Source organism: Eumetopias jubatus, unplaced genomic scaffold (assembly GCF_037043125.1).
Source record: "Eumetopias jubatus isolate StellerSeaLion01/CBP00866 unplaced genomic scaffold, mEumJub1_p1.0 scaffold_4, whole genome shotgun sequence".
Lineage (NCBI taxonomy): Eukaryota > Metazoa > Chordata > Mammalia > Carnivora > Otariidae > Eumetopias > Eumetopias jubatus.
The window spans coordinates 131257573-131273488 of NW_028274810.1; the positions used below are offsets into that span (position 1 = coordinate 131257573).

Below are 15916 nucleotides of genomic sequence, written 5' to 3' on the forward strand. Positions count from 1 at the left end.
ACGGAGGCTTGCTATTACTGTGCATTCCCCAATCTGTACGGGCATGGAACCATGAAGGAGAATCAAGGAGAGGATCTATTTAACGAATTTCTTTTACTTCTAGGACAGCTCATTATTTGGAGGACTCTCATTTATCTATTTCTTCCTTAATAACAAAACATTCCAAAGCTTCCTAGAAACCTTAGCTAATTGCATTTTTCAGACATACTTTTCTGATGTCACCTTATGTCTATCAGCAACTTAAAAAACGCTTTGAAGGAAATTGTTGGGGATTTTTAAGAGTAATAGCTGCCTGAAATTTACCAACTATTTAAGTGATAGTAGAAAGAGTTCCATGGAAGAGTACATTCTAGTTAATAAGTAGGAATTTTTAAATGCTCTGTATTTTTCCACAACTGAAGGGGCGCCTACTTTTGGTTGAAAGTGAGTAGGCGAAACGTAGTCCTCTTCTTATAGTCTTGGTGGCTTAGAAATCTCTTTATTGTAGTTTCATAATCCCTGACATGACTATCTAGCTCTCATGTCTGCTAATGCAGAAATTGAGGAAGGAAATGCATGTTTTGGCTCCATTAAAATGTTCCTTATCAGACCCGTATTGTAGGAGGAGTGGTCACCCAAGATGCCTCTATTTGCCAGCTTGACGGTGTGTGCTCCCTCGAGCTTCCGGTCTGCTAAAGCCGTGTGGTGCCCTGTAATGATGGGAAGGAGCACATTATTAAATGTGTCGGTCGGGCGGTGGTAGTGTTTTCACTTGTGAAAATCAGGGAGCAGAGGGTTTGCAAACTTTGCCCAAAGGCTTGATACAGTTTGCATAGAAATGAGCTACGTGTGGCAACAACTGATTTGGTGGATGCCTAGCTAGTGCTGATGGCTAAGGAGAAGTGAGAGCAACCACAGGCCTTAGGTGAGCAAGGTTTACAGGGCAAAGGGTCCTTCCCCAGAGGGGCCACCTTCACATGATGGTGTAATGGGTCACATTTTGGAGCATTGTGCTAAGTGTATTGTCTCCACCTGAGAGAGGACCTGCTGTCATCCACGTTTCTCAGGGCAGTCGCCTAGGCTGGGACGGGTAGCAAGAGCAGAACCAGGATTTGAACCCAGGAGGTGTGTCTGGAGAGCTAAGGCTTGGTAAGCACTTCTGCTTCACTTCCCATTTGCCGTGAGTAGGGTTTTCAGTTGCTGTAGAATCCAGGGGTTTCAAAGACTAGGTGACTTTCAGACTCGTGCTGTTACAGTCTGTTTTCTTCTCAAACCCTAATCTACCTTTGTTCATTTTCAGAGCTATAAAACCGTCTTTATATGTGACATTTTAAAATCCGGTTTTAGTAATAACTCACGTTCAACTTGTGTTCTTTCCATAGAGGTAGCTGTAATCTTGTGTTAAAAAAAAAAAAATCTGTTATTAGTCTGACTGTGTCTTCTTGGCTCCATTACAGCAAAAAGGCTGTGATCAGCAAACTCTTGTAGGGGGAAGTTGTTGAATGACATGGGGATGTGGTACTGTCCTGTTAATCCTCAGGGCTTTGTGTTTCTTAAATTATTTGCGCTCCTGGACAACTGCCCCTGCTCCAAATGGGGTCTCAGCGTGGCATTCTGACTTGGCTTCTGTGTGTTACAGGAACATTTTATTAAAAGGAAAGGTTGGTTTGGGTTAGGCATACAAACCAACCCCTTATCTATTAGCTGCTTTGTCTCTCTTGGATTAATTAAAAAAGTAATTTATGTTTTATGAATGAGCTTTAAAGATCTAGCGTGTTTTGGTGGTTAGTATGGTCACACAAGAAAAAGCCAAGAGTAAACCTGTTTTTTTTTTCCTTTCATTTTAAGGAGAAATAAAAAAAAAAAAATCAGAGCCTCAGAACAGTAACAGCAATAGGATTCCATTTCCTTTTAACTGCTTCTCAAGAAGCTCCAGTCAGAGCGAGTTGGTGGTGTCTTGGAAGGAGGCTGCCGGCTGGCTGCCTGTGGCCTTGGAAGCTGCGGCGAAAGGAGCTTTGTATGTGTCGGTGGCGTTCGCGGTGCCTCGCACGAGCCCCCGGCCTGCTGCAGCCACCACGCGTGCTCGGCGCCGGGCTGTGGGCGTGTTGTCGCAGGCCGCCCCGCGGAAGCGGGCTGTGCGCTCGGCCTGCGCGTCCCTGCGTGCGGCTGGTGCGCGGCCGGCTGCCGGCGCTCTCGGCGCCCCAGCTTCCCCCCGCCCCCCTCCGCGCCCCGCGCCCCGCGCCCCGCCGGCGGGGTCGGCGGCACCCGCCAGCCCGCCGCGCGCGCGTCCCTGCTCCTCCTCTCCGCCCGCGGCTCCCGCCTCCCCGCCCCTCTCCCCACTTCCCAACCTGCTTCGCAGTCTCCAGGAACGCTCTCCCTCTCGTCTTGGCCTCTCCCTTGCTTCCTCTTCTGCTGCTGGCCCCTCTTGGCTCTGACGTTCTCATTGCCTTTCCTCCTGCGTAGCATACCCGGGATGGGTTGATCAGCACTTCCTCCTCCGTAAATCGGACTGTTCACCTGCGATCGGTGTGCAACTTGTAGACGGTCGCCCGTTGAGATAACTGAAGTTCTGGTTTTGCAGTCGTTACACAACTGTTGTCTTACTAGCTTTTCGGTCTGGCACGTACTTTCTCTTACACCGTTTTCAAGGAGCTGCTTCAACCAGGTATCTCTGATGTTTTGGAGTGTATTTACTTACGCAGACATTCTTGAGTACATGGAAGGATTGTGTCTCCTGCATTCTCAGGAAGCTTTGAGTAAAATAAACATCAGAAAGTCATATGCACTGAGTCACAATGTATGTTATAATTTAATTTAGTAGTTTTTTATAAGCACGCGAAGCCTCTCTGCAGTGGCTGAGACTTCTCTTATATTTTTTGGTGTTCTGGTGATGAGGACTTTATAGTTTTCTTAAGGAACACATTTTGAAACAGTTCTGTACATGGATCCCTATTAAGTTTTATCCCTCTCTACATTATCGAGCTTATTTTTAAAATTAATTCTTTTTAAGGTCATGCTTTTTACACCCCCTGTATTTATGTCCTTTTCTGAAAGGAAAAAATACGGAAACCCGTATTATTAAGGCCATATCATGACATATCAGTAATTTTAGTAGAGCTGTTCTTCAGTTGTTACCACAAGAAACTTTTAGCGAAAGGATTGAACTTTATCGGTTCATATAATGTATATCCAGTTGCTTCCTTTTTGCCTCCAAGATTCTAGGATGACTGATGTAAAGAACATAGGCGATATATAGCTGGATCTAAGGGGGGGGGCATCTTGCAGGGGACGGGGTTTTATATTGATGCCTCAGTTGATTTTAAATTTCCCCCCAAAACGGAAATTTAGCTCCTTCTTTTTAACTTGTAACACATTAACTTTTAGTACTGCTTTCCCTAGGGAGTGTGTTTGTTAAGTTGATATCCTAAGTTATTTCGTAAGACAGAATAAAACTGGAGCTGTTTTGTTGAAGACAAATTGACCCTTAAATATAAGAAGTGATTTAATAAAGAAAGTCATTTTAAAGTAGCATGTTGAAAAGAAAATGATAATCTTATGATTAAAAACATCAGTAATACTAAGCCAATTGTTAGTAAGTACTGCTCTGTCCTCAAATTTTTAACTACATAATTACGCTATGAAAACAAAGGTACGGAAGTCACAGCATCAGGAGCTTAGTTATAACATACAAATAATAAATACCGAGTCCACCATACATTTTTCTTATTGTTGGAGCAGCCATTCCTAGAGTTTAGAAGGTACTTACTTTAGTAGTTAGAAATGCATCACAATATTTTTTAACCTTTTTGGCTTTTTTTTTTTTTTTTGCATATTTCTCTTATTTTTAAGAGCACTTTGGCCTCTTTCCAGGCTTATTTGTTCTCCGGATATGTACGGTACAGATTAAAATATAGACGTTTCAGCCATCCCATGCCTTCTGGGACTTATGATTGTCTGGAATAGGCTTATGTCCAGCTGTGTTTAGAAGCTCACTAGGTTGCAGCTATGTTTTCCTATCTGTGGTGTGGCTGAGTTGGAATAAAATCAGAATTAGAGTAAGTGTCTAACTTCCCTAGTTTACAGTTTTCCCATCTACAGGCTGTGAGCAGTACTACCTGGGAGCAGATTGTGGGGGGTTACATCAATTAAATAATATATGTAAAACAGGTTTGGTGATTGCCAAAGGGCTGTGTGAATATTAATATTATAATAATTATAATTGTTCTGTTTCTAACCTTTTAAATTTTCATATATCATTAACTTTGGGAGTGTCTATTAAACTGTTCAAATGGGTGTTTCTAAGGTTTTATTTTATCTTTTGATTTAAAACTTATATTTAGGATATGTGCAGAGTATAGTTCTGGCTGTCAGCTGTTGTAGGGAAGAGTGGCACCAATTGTTCCAGAAGACTAGTTGGCATTGTTCCCTTGGAGGAATACACACACACACACACACACACACACACACACACACACACACACACACACACCTTAATTCATCCATTCTTCTGTTGGATTTCTGCCGTAAGAGCTTTGGTGTGGAAGTCCATTCTGAATTGTAAAAGTTCTTAAAAGAAATGGTTTTGAGGTATTTTTTTGCATTGTCCATCGGTGCCTTATTTTATGGGTCATGAGTGACCTAGGCCATCATTTTTATTTTAAAATGTATGTGCATTGGTACTTAATTTTAATACATGGTCTTAAATACATGACTTTTTGAAAGGCAGAGATTTCCTTGCCTTTTTGTATTCATTTCATGAAATTTCTTCCTCTTCTTTAAAATGAGTGAGTCCTAACCAAATTCTCCTTCAGAGTTCATTGCTGTCTTCTTTGTCAGTAGGTTGTGGTGAGTCCATCAGGATACATCAGGCATCCTTCCTCAGGAGTGGTCTCTCACAGATAATATTTTGTGATTCTCTGTGGATATTTTAGAATTTATCTTTGTTTTCATATATGGAATATGTGCCACATGATTATAAACACTTGGTGAATAAAAATGATTTGTTACTACTGAGGTCACCCAGTTTTCTGCAGGAGAATAATAAATAGTCACATGATTTCACAGCCACGGTACATTGTACGCCACGGTGCAGTGATTCTGAGGCATCTTTTGCAACCGTATGTCCTGAGTTTTCAAGCTAAGTGTGTTTGTGTGTGCGCGTGCGCGCGCGCGCGTGTGTATGTGTTCTCTTTTTTGTTCCTTTTCAAGAAGTAAGCATGTTTTTCACATCCAAAATAAAAATTCTATTTATTTACAAAACATGTCTATAAAAGAAATAACAGTAGGATTAAAATTAAAGGGTTTTTTTTTTGAGATTAGAAGCTCCAGGTATTTTCTCAACAGCGATATGTGAAATGTCATTCATTTTTTTTCTGGGGGAAATTATATTGAACCATTGGGATTGCTTTTTATTTGATAGCAAAGAAGTCCCTACTGAGAGCACTAATCCTAAATTTTTGTGGGCAAGTATGCTATCAAATTATACTTGGAATAAATAACAAGTCCCATATTAGGGGCTTGCAGGGTTGTGTTGATGAAATAACTAGAATTTCTCTATATAAGTTTTCAATTAATGGAGGAAGTTCTAGAAATTATTTAAGAATTTCCAAAGTGAGATTGTCAGGGGGTTTGAATGATACCAGTTCTCTGAAACTTCTTTATCATTTCGACAGTTCCCTATTTATTTGTATTCTATAGTGAGTCATGGGCTCATATTTGTATTATATTTATATTTTATTTATAATTATCATATATGTGTGTAGTATTTGGTAATAAGTATATGCATACTTTAAAAATGCTCATGCTTTAGACTTTGGAAATTAAGGAAATTGACTATAGAGCTTTTCATTTCCACATCACAGTTGTGTTTCAATACTGATCTTCAGTAACTGGAAGCCATTTCTATATTCTGGTAATTTGATAACCCACTTTGAAATGTATTTGTTGAGCTCATTGTAATTCCATGTGTCTCTAATGAAAGGCATGTGAAGGTATGGGTTGAAAGAATTAACTGTGGTTAGTCCTTGCGGAGACCCTGCTGCCCCTTTTGGGCAATCTTTAACCTGGCACCCACTCCTGTGCTAGCTAAAATGGAGTTTTCCAAAATCTGAATGATGTCATGTTTGAAAGCGATGCCAAGAAACAATGTGGCAGTTTCTAAATTTTGTGAAGCTAAAATCCCTGGTTACAAGAAAGAGTACATGTCACAGATGAGTAGTTAGTAATGACTACAGTTTAGCAGGAAAAGAGCAATTCCCATATGCTGATTCTAGTCTCATAACAAAGAATGTTATAGAAAGATTGCACAGTATTTAACAAGCTGTGAGTTAATGTGACAGTGTCAGTGGATCTAGTTCCAGAAGGATAATCACTTTACCATATTTCTTCAAAAATATTTTAAGTTATACAGAAAACTCACTACAAATGAATCCAGACTGTTCCCACTGCACTCTACCCCCGCTAAGTTAGGCAGTAATACCGAGTTTAAAGTCTTGAGACTGCCGGATGCTAAGGACCTAGATAAATAAATAAGTCTCACTGTCAGTCTGAATCTCAGAGGTTTACCTCTTGTAAACTGGTGAGTGGGTATAAGTGAGAATGTTATCCTTGAGTATTTGAGACTTAGTTTTCAGTACATCAGTTTACCTCTCACTGAGAGCCACTCCCAGTTTGAACATAGACTGCATTCTTCAACAGCTGTGGGCACCTTAGGAGTCAAGAAAATGAAGTCAAGTTGCATTGCTTTCAGCTCTTTGGAGCATGTACTGTGGGCAGTCTTTGGTATGATGGATTTGTTATCCACAATTCATTTCCAAGGCCTTTCCCAGAGACTTGGTCTCTTATGTGCATTCATATTGGCACGATGATTTCCATGCTGCTATGAACTGTAACAAACTGGTGGATTTAACTTTGAATCTTAGGCTTGACTGTGTTCCTTTAAAGCTTAGAGCTCATGCTCATCATTTTGCTGTTGCAAAGACTCTTAGAGGCAGGGATGGGGAGCAGCAGGGGAGTGGGGAGAAGGTCTTACCTCCTTCAGTGATGTAGGAAAAAAGTGCATATTCTCCATCATGGAAGAAGATAGCCTTTTTCAATTCCGAGAATATTGTTTTATCATTCCACTAGGGAGACTCTCTTTTTCCCATGAACATATATAGCTGGGTATTAGGAGAGGGAGGTATATAAAATTAGCAATCCATCATGAAAAATTTCTACAAAATGCCTTTTATAAAGGCGATTTTTTTGAAAGCAATTATAAAGTTGATAATTAAATGAAATGCAAATAAGATTATATTTAAATTACAGTTTCCAGTCTTCCCATTGTTTAAGACATTCCCTGGTGACAGGCTATGGAATGAAGGTGTTCTGGTACTGTAAATGCTTATGGTGCTCTCCCTGGTTGTTGACTGCTTTGAAGAAGTTAAGGACTCCTCTTTTGTTAGAAAGACAATGCTTTTGGTATCCAGTGCTTACCTCCTGAAGTAACAGGCACCACATTCCACTGCCACTATTTGATTGACCCTGTAATTTCAGTAAACAAACTTTGATTTAAAGCAAAAAGCTCAGTGATTTTTTTTTAAAGTGAAAACAAGAGAAATAGAGTCAAATTCACCTTTTCCTTTTCTTTCCACCTAAAAATGTTTGGCTGCCTTCTATTTTTATTTATTTATTTTTTTTTAAAGATTTTTATTTATTTGAGAGAGAGTGTGAGTGAGAGAGAGCATGAATAGGATTGGGGGGAGGTCAGGGGTAGAAGCAGGCTCCCCACTGAGCAGGGAGCCCAATGTGGGGCTCCATCCCAGGACCCTGGGATCATGACCTGAGCTGAAGGCAGATGCTTAACCGACTGAGCCACCCAGGTGCTCCTGCCTTCTATTTTTAAATTTTGTAATGACTGTGAATATACTTGAAGAATTCCCTCTTGCCTCCCAATAGATATTGGCATCTTGATGTCATTCTTCATTCAACAGATGAATGAAGAATTGCCGACTCCGTGTGTTCCCCACGAGGAGCTTGTAGTCTGGTGGGGGAAGAGTGGGGAGTGTGCCAACGATTTCAGCACGCTGCCTTTTGCAGTCTCTTCCAGTTTATATTGTCTTATGCATTTAATTTTGTATTCTCATTCCCTTTAAAAAATAACTGTGAGGTAGACAAGTTATACACATTTATTATGGGAATTAAGACAATATAGATAAATCCAAAGAAGAGGATAAAACCCTGGCGAGAGCCACTCTTTGATTTGAGTTTATGTGCTTCTGTAATCTTTTGAGTGTGTGTGTAACTGTGTGTGTATAAGTGCGAGCATTTCTCTTTTTTATTCTCTCATCCAACCTTGAAAAAGAGGCAATTTTGCCAGGAGTTGATTTTGGAAGTACAAGGAGATGTCTGCTCACAACTTTTTGCAAGGCCTGTTACTTCAAATTTGAGAACAGTGGCAGGTATTTTGGCTAAAAATGCAGCGCTGACTTGTGCCTAAAGATACTTTCATGGCCTTAACATAAAATCTCACATCAGGTTGTTCTTTTGCTCACATCTTCAGGCTCTCAGCTGCGTAGTCTTAGAGCCATTGCTGGGTGCAAAAGGACCAATCACTGCCTCAAAGCAACCTAATTTTGGAGTGCTCCTACTATAAAAACAAATTCCATCTGGATGGGGAGTGACTGGGAGACTTGAGTCATTACCAGGAAGTAGTGTTGAAGTGAAATCTTAGATGAGCATTTAGTACTTAAAGCTGAGGCCTGCCAGAGGAAGCTCTGGGTATAGACTGGCTTGAAATAAAGAGGTGTGTTCTGCTGAGGTCTTCCTGGCTGTTTTAACTACTGGCTTGCATGGATCAGAGGGGACTAGTTGGAGTATCATTGAGCTTTGACCAAGTCTGAGTGAGCTTCCAAAGGGACTAGGAAGATCTGGAATCATTTTGGAAGGCTTGCTTCTAAGTTACTTTGGAAAACTTCATAAAATGCTTCAGGTCTAAGAACTTTGGAGTTAAAACGGCTTCAACATAAACAGGGCTCAGATAAAATGCTAAGTACCGGCAGGCAATTCAAAACCAAATGGGTGTCAGGTAGCTTAGTTAGTCATTTGATTACCTCTTCTTGTCTTTTCAATAAGTTTCACTCAGCTTATTCACTAAGTTTCAGTAACTTCAATAAGTTCACTCAACCATTATTTACTGAGCAGCGCCTATTCACTTATAGGTACTGTACTTGGTTATGAGAATATCAATACTAATGACCACAGGAGAACTCTGTCCACGTAGGAATATGAATATTGAAGCAGATTAAGTAAAATATTACTAGTCATAACTCCAATTTGAACTATAGAAGAATACAGTGACACATTAATGCCTAAATAATCCAGTATCATTAATGTGTCACAAATTTAATATCTGCAACAACATCCTTTCATGTGAATTGGTAAGATATCTTTGATTTTTATTGATTTTTATTTATTGATTTATTTTAAGATTTTATTTATTTATTAGAGACAGAGCACAAGCAGGGGGAGTGGCAGAGGGAGAGGAAGAAGCAGGCTCCCCGCTGAGCAGGGAGCCAGATGCCAGGCTTGATCCCAGGACCCTAGGGTTACAACCTGCGCCGGAGGCAGTCGCTTAACTGACTGAGCCACCCAGGCGTCCCAGATAGCTTTGATTTTTTAAAAAATTCTTCTTTCTTGTATGATCAAATTAGATTTTTTTGGAATACCTGTTCATTTTTCACCTTTCTTTGGTATACATGTCACACTACTTCTAGTTCAGTTTCCCTGATCTCTTTGATTTAGAAACTTCAGGTGGATTCCTGTTTTCCACAAGTGCTCTAACCTCATCCACTGGAATTCTAGATTCTCTTACTAACCTTTGCAGCCATATTTTAGTAACCCAGATTCTTCCCTGTCCCTTACCATATGTTTATATTGGAAAGAAACCCTTTGTTTCTCTTACATCTCTTTGCTGCAGTCTTTTCTTGTCCCCAGAGCTGTGCAATTCTTATTTCTCCCCCAGGCTCATCTCTACTCTCCTCCGCCTTAAATATTTTCACTGTTAGTGACCACGTTCCATTATTGCATTATGAATGAAAGAAATAGTGGGCATAATAATAACACTCATAAAAATAACAGCAGATATTTAGGACTTACTCTTTGTCTTCAAGGGACTTTATTGTTTGCCCTGCTGATTTTGGTGCAAAATCTTATTATAAGCATATAATAACTGTTACCAAGATATTTTCCAATAAGCCTTATTTCTTTGACAGAAGGAGCTAGTTTCTTAAGCAATAATTTTCTCTTAAATTTTTTTCTCCTTTTGCTATTTGGCAACATTGTTATAAACATACTAGGTCATCAATAAATACATACTATATGGATGAAATAATTGTCTATAAATTTTGGTATGAAGTCCCCTTGCCTATAGACAGCGTGTATATATGATATTTGATATTGCTTTGGTACTTTATTTTCCAACTTGGTGAACAAGAATTTTTTTTAAACCTTTAATATTCTATACTCATGGCATAGTAGATAGGAACTTTACTGAGAATTAAATGTATCAAATTTTATTTAATAGCCAGACTATCTATTAGACTTTGGGAAGCGATCGGTTTTAAACAAGGTATATATATATGCACATACATATTTATATATTAATCTATAAATGAACATCAGTCAGAATATAATCATTATATTGCCAGGATTATAGGTAGTTGCTTATGATAAGAAACTGTAGTACTATTGGCACTGTCTTATCAAACAGTAAAAAGATTGCATCAAAATCAGAGATAACTGTTTAGATATTAAATTGTTTTTTATCTTAATAAGGCTTTTCCCATTACGTAACTATGTAGAAATTTTATCCATAATCCATTGGTGTGAAGAGTTTGTGTGAAGTTTGAACGTAGAGTTTATGTAAAGTTTTGGGAACATATATGGTAAATGAATTGTGTCATATTTTCAGGAAAAAAGGAATCTTCCACAGAATGTATGCTTTAATCCTTTATTGCAGAGAGTTGATGATTTTAACCAAACACCACTAAAATTACTAACACCACCAAACCTGTTTCAGTTCCGTCAAGAAGCCACATTCTCTCTTGAGAGAGAATGAGCTCCTCTGTTTGCAGAATCACTGAATCCCTGAGTCACTCTCGCCCCCTTCACCTGGCCAGCTTCTGCTGCCTTGCAGTTTATAGTCATTTTCCCCCAGAACCCTTTCTTATACAAAATCTAAATTAGGTGCCTCTGTGTTCTGTTTTTCTTTTCTTGGGCTAGACTGTAAACTCCCTGAGGGAGGGCTTCATGTCTACCTTCACAGGTGTATCTGCAGCACCTCGATCGATGCCCACAAAGTATTATATGGCTGAATGGATACATGTGATGTTGCAGTGGTTCCCCCCCTTGTCCGTGGTTTCGCTTTCCATGGATTGTTACCATGGCAACTGCGATCTGGACGCAGATGATCCTCCTCTGACGTAGGGTCAGGATGTCAGTAGTAGCCTAATGCTACGTCACCACGCCTGCGTCATTCCCCTCACTTCATCTCATCACCTAGGCATCTTACCAGCACATCGTCACGAGAAGGGTGAGTACAGTGCAGTAGGGTATTTTGAGACGGTGACCACATTCATGTAACTTTTATTACAGTATATTATAATTGTTCTATTTCATTATTAGCTATTGTTAATGTCTTATGGTGCCTAATTTATAAATTAACTTTATCATAAGCATAGAAAGATCAACAGATAGATCTATATAGGAAAAAACATAGTCTGTGTAGGTTTCAGGCATCCAGTGGGGGATTGGAACATATCCCCTGGGGATAAGGAGGTCTACTGTAATTTATTCTTGATTGTAAGCATCAGTTATCATAGCGTATGGTTAGTTTTGTAATAGGTGTACAGAAATTAGAATTCGGTGCTAAATTCTGAAGGGTACTGATGCCAACAGATAACACTTGACTTTGACTTCTGGACAAAAAATTCTGATGGCAGCTTGTTTGGGTAATCATTTGCCATTTTTTTCATGAGGATGAAGTGAAGGGTGCACAAGAGGATAAAACTATGGGACATGTTGACATCAGAAACTTTATTCTAAGTTACTGAATCAAACACTGAAGCGGTTCTTTTTCAAGTAGTATTCTTAGTCATCAGAAAATATTCTTGAATAGTGCAAAGTATTTCATGCAGTTTTTTTCACCATGCATACACTGGACTGTAGGCATTACCTTCCAGAATCTGCCTACTCTTTTAGCTCATTTGGACCCTATTGGTGATATTTTGTGAAAGAGAATTACATTTTCATTTCCGTAAGTCAAGGTGGCATATTTTGGGACCTACAACATTTCCCATCCCCCTCAGAATATGGTAAACACTTAACAGGCTACAATTTAGAGAGACTTCTATAATGTCTCACTTTTAATGTAATTTGTTCTCTTTCAACATTAAAGCAGGGCTTTCTTAATGTTATGACAAGATTAAAATGTACTGTCTGTTACTCCTGTGATATGTTAACTTTTTCATGAAATCATTGTGATAGCATTTTATTTTTTGAATAGCACCCTGATTTGTGGGCTAAGTAAACAAGACATCATTTGCAGGTATGAGGATGATAATAATGTTACCAGGTACCAATTTTGTTTGTTCAGGTGAACTCTGCACTATAATCTGGTTTTGAAGTAACTACGTAAAACTGTTATTATGAAATGTTGTGAAACAAAAAGTTCAAAAGAATAATGGAAGCAGTTAATTTTAAATAATCCTGCTCAGTGTCCCTGTTTTCTGGGCACTGTGCCTCTCCTTTCACAAACACCTTTTCCCATCCATGCGTATACTTGTTTCCTGTAGTCAGCAGTTAAATGTATGGAGCGTTCATGCTTTGACGCCCAGAACACATACAGCCTCAGTAGATGTGGGGCCAGCCAATCCGTTCTTATTCTGCTTAAACCAAAGGCTCCTAAGCTTGTTCAGGCGACTGTATTCTCTGACTTTGTGATTCTCTTTGAGGAAGGAACTCCATACAATAGTGTTAAAATATTATATCAAACCTACAAAACAAATGCTAACTGCCACATGAAATAGTTTTTAGAAATAATGTTTTCACATGTCTCTGTTGACATTTGTGGGCTGCTTGTCCATTCATTTTTAGAGGCTATGTGATAATAAAAGCCAAAGTCTTACGAAAATATTAACCAGGTGGAATGTTTAAAACGGATAGAATTTTACCTATTAAATTCTCTTCTTTATGCAAGGTGAGAAACACCATCATTTGATTTGTGAGATGGAGTACTTTATTACATAGATTGAGAACCACTAGCACAGATGAAGGTAGAATCAGCCACACTTCATTTAGACACACCATTTAATCAGAGAGGGAGACAAACCACATGAGACTCTTGACTCCGAGAAACAAATGGTGGGTTGTGGAAAGGGAGGTGGGTGGGGGGATGGGGTAACTCGGTGATGGGTATTAAGGAAGGCATGTGTTGTGATGAGCACTGGGTGTTATACACAACTAATGAATCATTGAACAGTACATCAAGAACTAATGATGAACTGTATGTTTGCTAATTGAATTTAAATTAAAAAAAAACAGCATTTATTCAGCCTTTTAAAAATACTCAAAACTTAGGAAGAAGCCATAGTGTTGTTTTATGGGCTGTTTTTCATCTATTTCATTCAGTCTTTTAAGATAAGCATGTTACTTTCACCCCTTTAGTTTTCTCATTTGTAAAATAAAGCTAATCAATTCCTTGCAGGCTTTCAGTGAGGACTAAAGAGAGAATTAGATGAGCCAAAAAGCAAATGGCTTGTACATAACAGGGCCTCACTTAGTTCTCTTCCTTCACTTAGATTGTGGTCCACATGATACAGTGTATCCTCATGATACATTTAGTAACTGTCCTCTGCTACCACCACCACCACCAGCTCCTCTCTCCTTGTCTATTACCTTCTTTCTTCATAGGGTGCCTGTTGCTTTCTGCTCTTGTTTTTGCCTCTGAACTCTTTTTAAATCTTTTACCTTTTCAGATTTCTCTTGTCCAGAACTTATTTTCTTCTCTTCTCATTACTCTTTTATTCTTTTTCCTACCACCTTGTTGCCTCCTTTAGCACATTTGGCTCTTTGTGCCCTGCAACCTGGCCTGAGTAACCAAGGACAGCCTTGTGCTCCATTGAATTGCTTGGGTTAGCCCATCAGACCAGAAGAGCTGAAAGATTTCTTCTCAGTATATTACTGCATGGTCCCTGCAGAGCACCTGCTGTTTCACTGAAAAATCACACTCACGTGCACACATACACTAATTTTTTAGCCAGAAAATGCACAGCTCATACATCTATAGCTCAATGAATTACTACAAAATAAATGCTCTGTGTAACTTTCTCTCATGTCCAGAAATAGAAACTGTCGGTACTCTACAAGCCCCCTTTGCCAGGACCCTTGTGTCCCCTCCTGTTCTCTGTTCTCTTCCTTTGCCCAGGAATTAATCACTCTCCTGACTGATTCTGATACTTTAGATTGGCTTTGCTTGTTTTTGAACTTTACATGCATTAAAATATAATACCCCTATGCATTAAAAGTATGCATTCTCTTGTGCCTGACATCTTATGCTCAATGTTGTGTTTGTGAAATTCATCCATGTTGTTGTATGTAGTTTATTTTTATTACAGTATAATATTCTGTTGTATGACCGTACATTCCATTGTATAGTCATATACCACAAATTTTTAGTCTATTCTGTTGAGGTACATTTGGGTTGTTTCCAGTTTTGACAGTTCAAATGATGATGCTATGAGCATTCTTATGAACTGGACTTTTATTTTTATTTTTTTAAGTAGGCTCCATGCCCAGTGTGGAGCCTAATGCAGGGCTTGAATTCACGACCCAGAGATTAAGACCTGAGCTGAGATCAAGAGTCAGATGCTTAACCGACTGAGCTACCCAGTTGCCCCCTGAATTGAACTTTTAAATTAAACTTCTGGTTTTATGTCATTCCATATGCTTTAAGTTGCTAGGAGTCTGATCCAAATGTTTGAGACTTTTCTGTATTTTTTTATGTTCCAGCCTATTCCTTTAAAATACAAGCTTTTACTTATTTTTTATGCATTATGCTATTAGTACAGAATATTTTTAATTTTGGAATGTTAGAGAATACGTGATGAAAAATTTTATAAATCACATTTGTATCTATAAATGCGTGTAGTTATAGTAAATACAGGTTTCCCCCACTATCTGAAAGTCTGTTGTTCCTATGAAAACTTTCATGAGCTAAAATGGTATATTTTCAAAGTTTGCATTATGCCACTTCACTTTTAGAAAAGACCTACACTCTTATAGTAATGGCTTCTTTTGTAAAAGCGAAAATTCTCTTCTGATTTTTTTTGGTCAGCAAAAACAAGTACTAATGTAGGTTTTTCCTAAAAACAAAGTGGTATAATGCAAACTTTTGGAAAGCAGAAGATACTTGTATTATTATATAGTTAATAAATATATTAAATACCATGTGGCATTCATGTACAGAATAAATAATCATTCAGGTAAATGAACTTATAAAAATTCATTTTGCTGATTACAGAAACATCATTATGGAATTATTACTACATAGAGTATGCTTTTTTTTTTAGTGAACCATTGTCTAACTGTAATTCAGTCCTCAAATTGTACATAAGGTTTTGTAGAGATATATAGAACCCAAATCAAATCAACATAGTTGTGAGTCATAGGTTTTTTTTTTTTTTTTTAAGATTTTATTTATTTGACAGAGAGCAAGCACAAGTAGGGGGTAGCGGCAGAGGCAGAGTGAGTCACAGTTCTAAAAAATAAATTTGGGGCACCTGGGTGGCTCAGTCGTTAAGCGTCTGCCTTTGGCTCAGGTCATGATCCCAGGGTCCTGGGATCGAGTCCCGCATCGGGCTCCCTGCTCGGTGGGAAGCCTGCTTCTCCCTCTCCGACTCCC

At 38.8% G+C, this 15916-nt stretch overlaps 1 protein-coding gene across 6 annotated transcripts in view; it reads left to right on the forward strand.

Annotated features, from left to right (window-relative positions):
* The window catches only part of TRPS1 (transcriptional repressor GATA binding 1), a 251064-nt gene that overhangs the window by 19018 nt on the left and 216130 nt on the right, over positions 1-15916 (forward strand). The window contains exon 1 of one of the 6 annotated variants that reach the window (XM_088022769.1): positions 11245-11548. The exons of the other annotated variants lie outside the window; for them this stretch is intronic. The gene's annotated coding sequence lies outside the window, so the exon portion shown is untranslated. Of the gene's footprint in view, positions 1-11244; positions 11549-15916 lie in introns of those variants that run through there. 6 annotated transcript variants of the gene reach the window in all.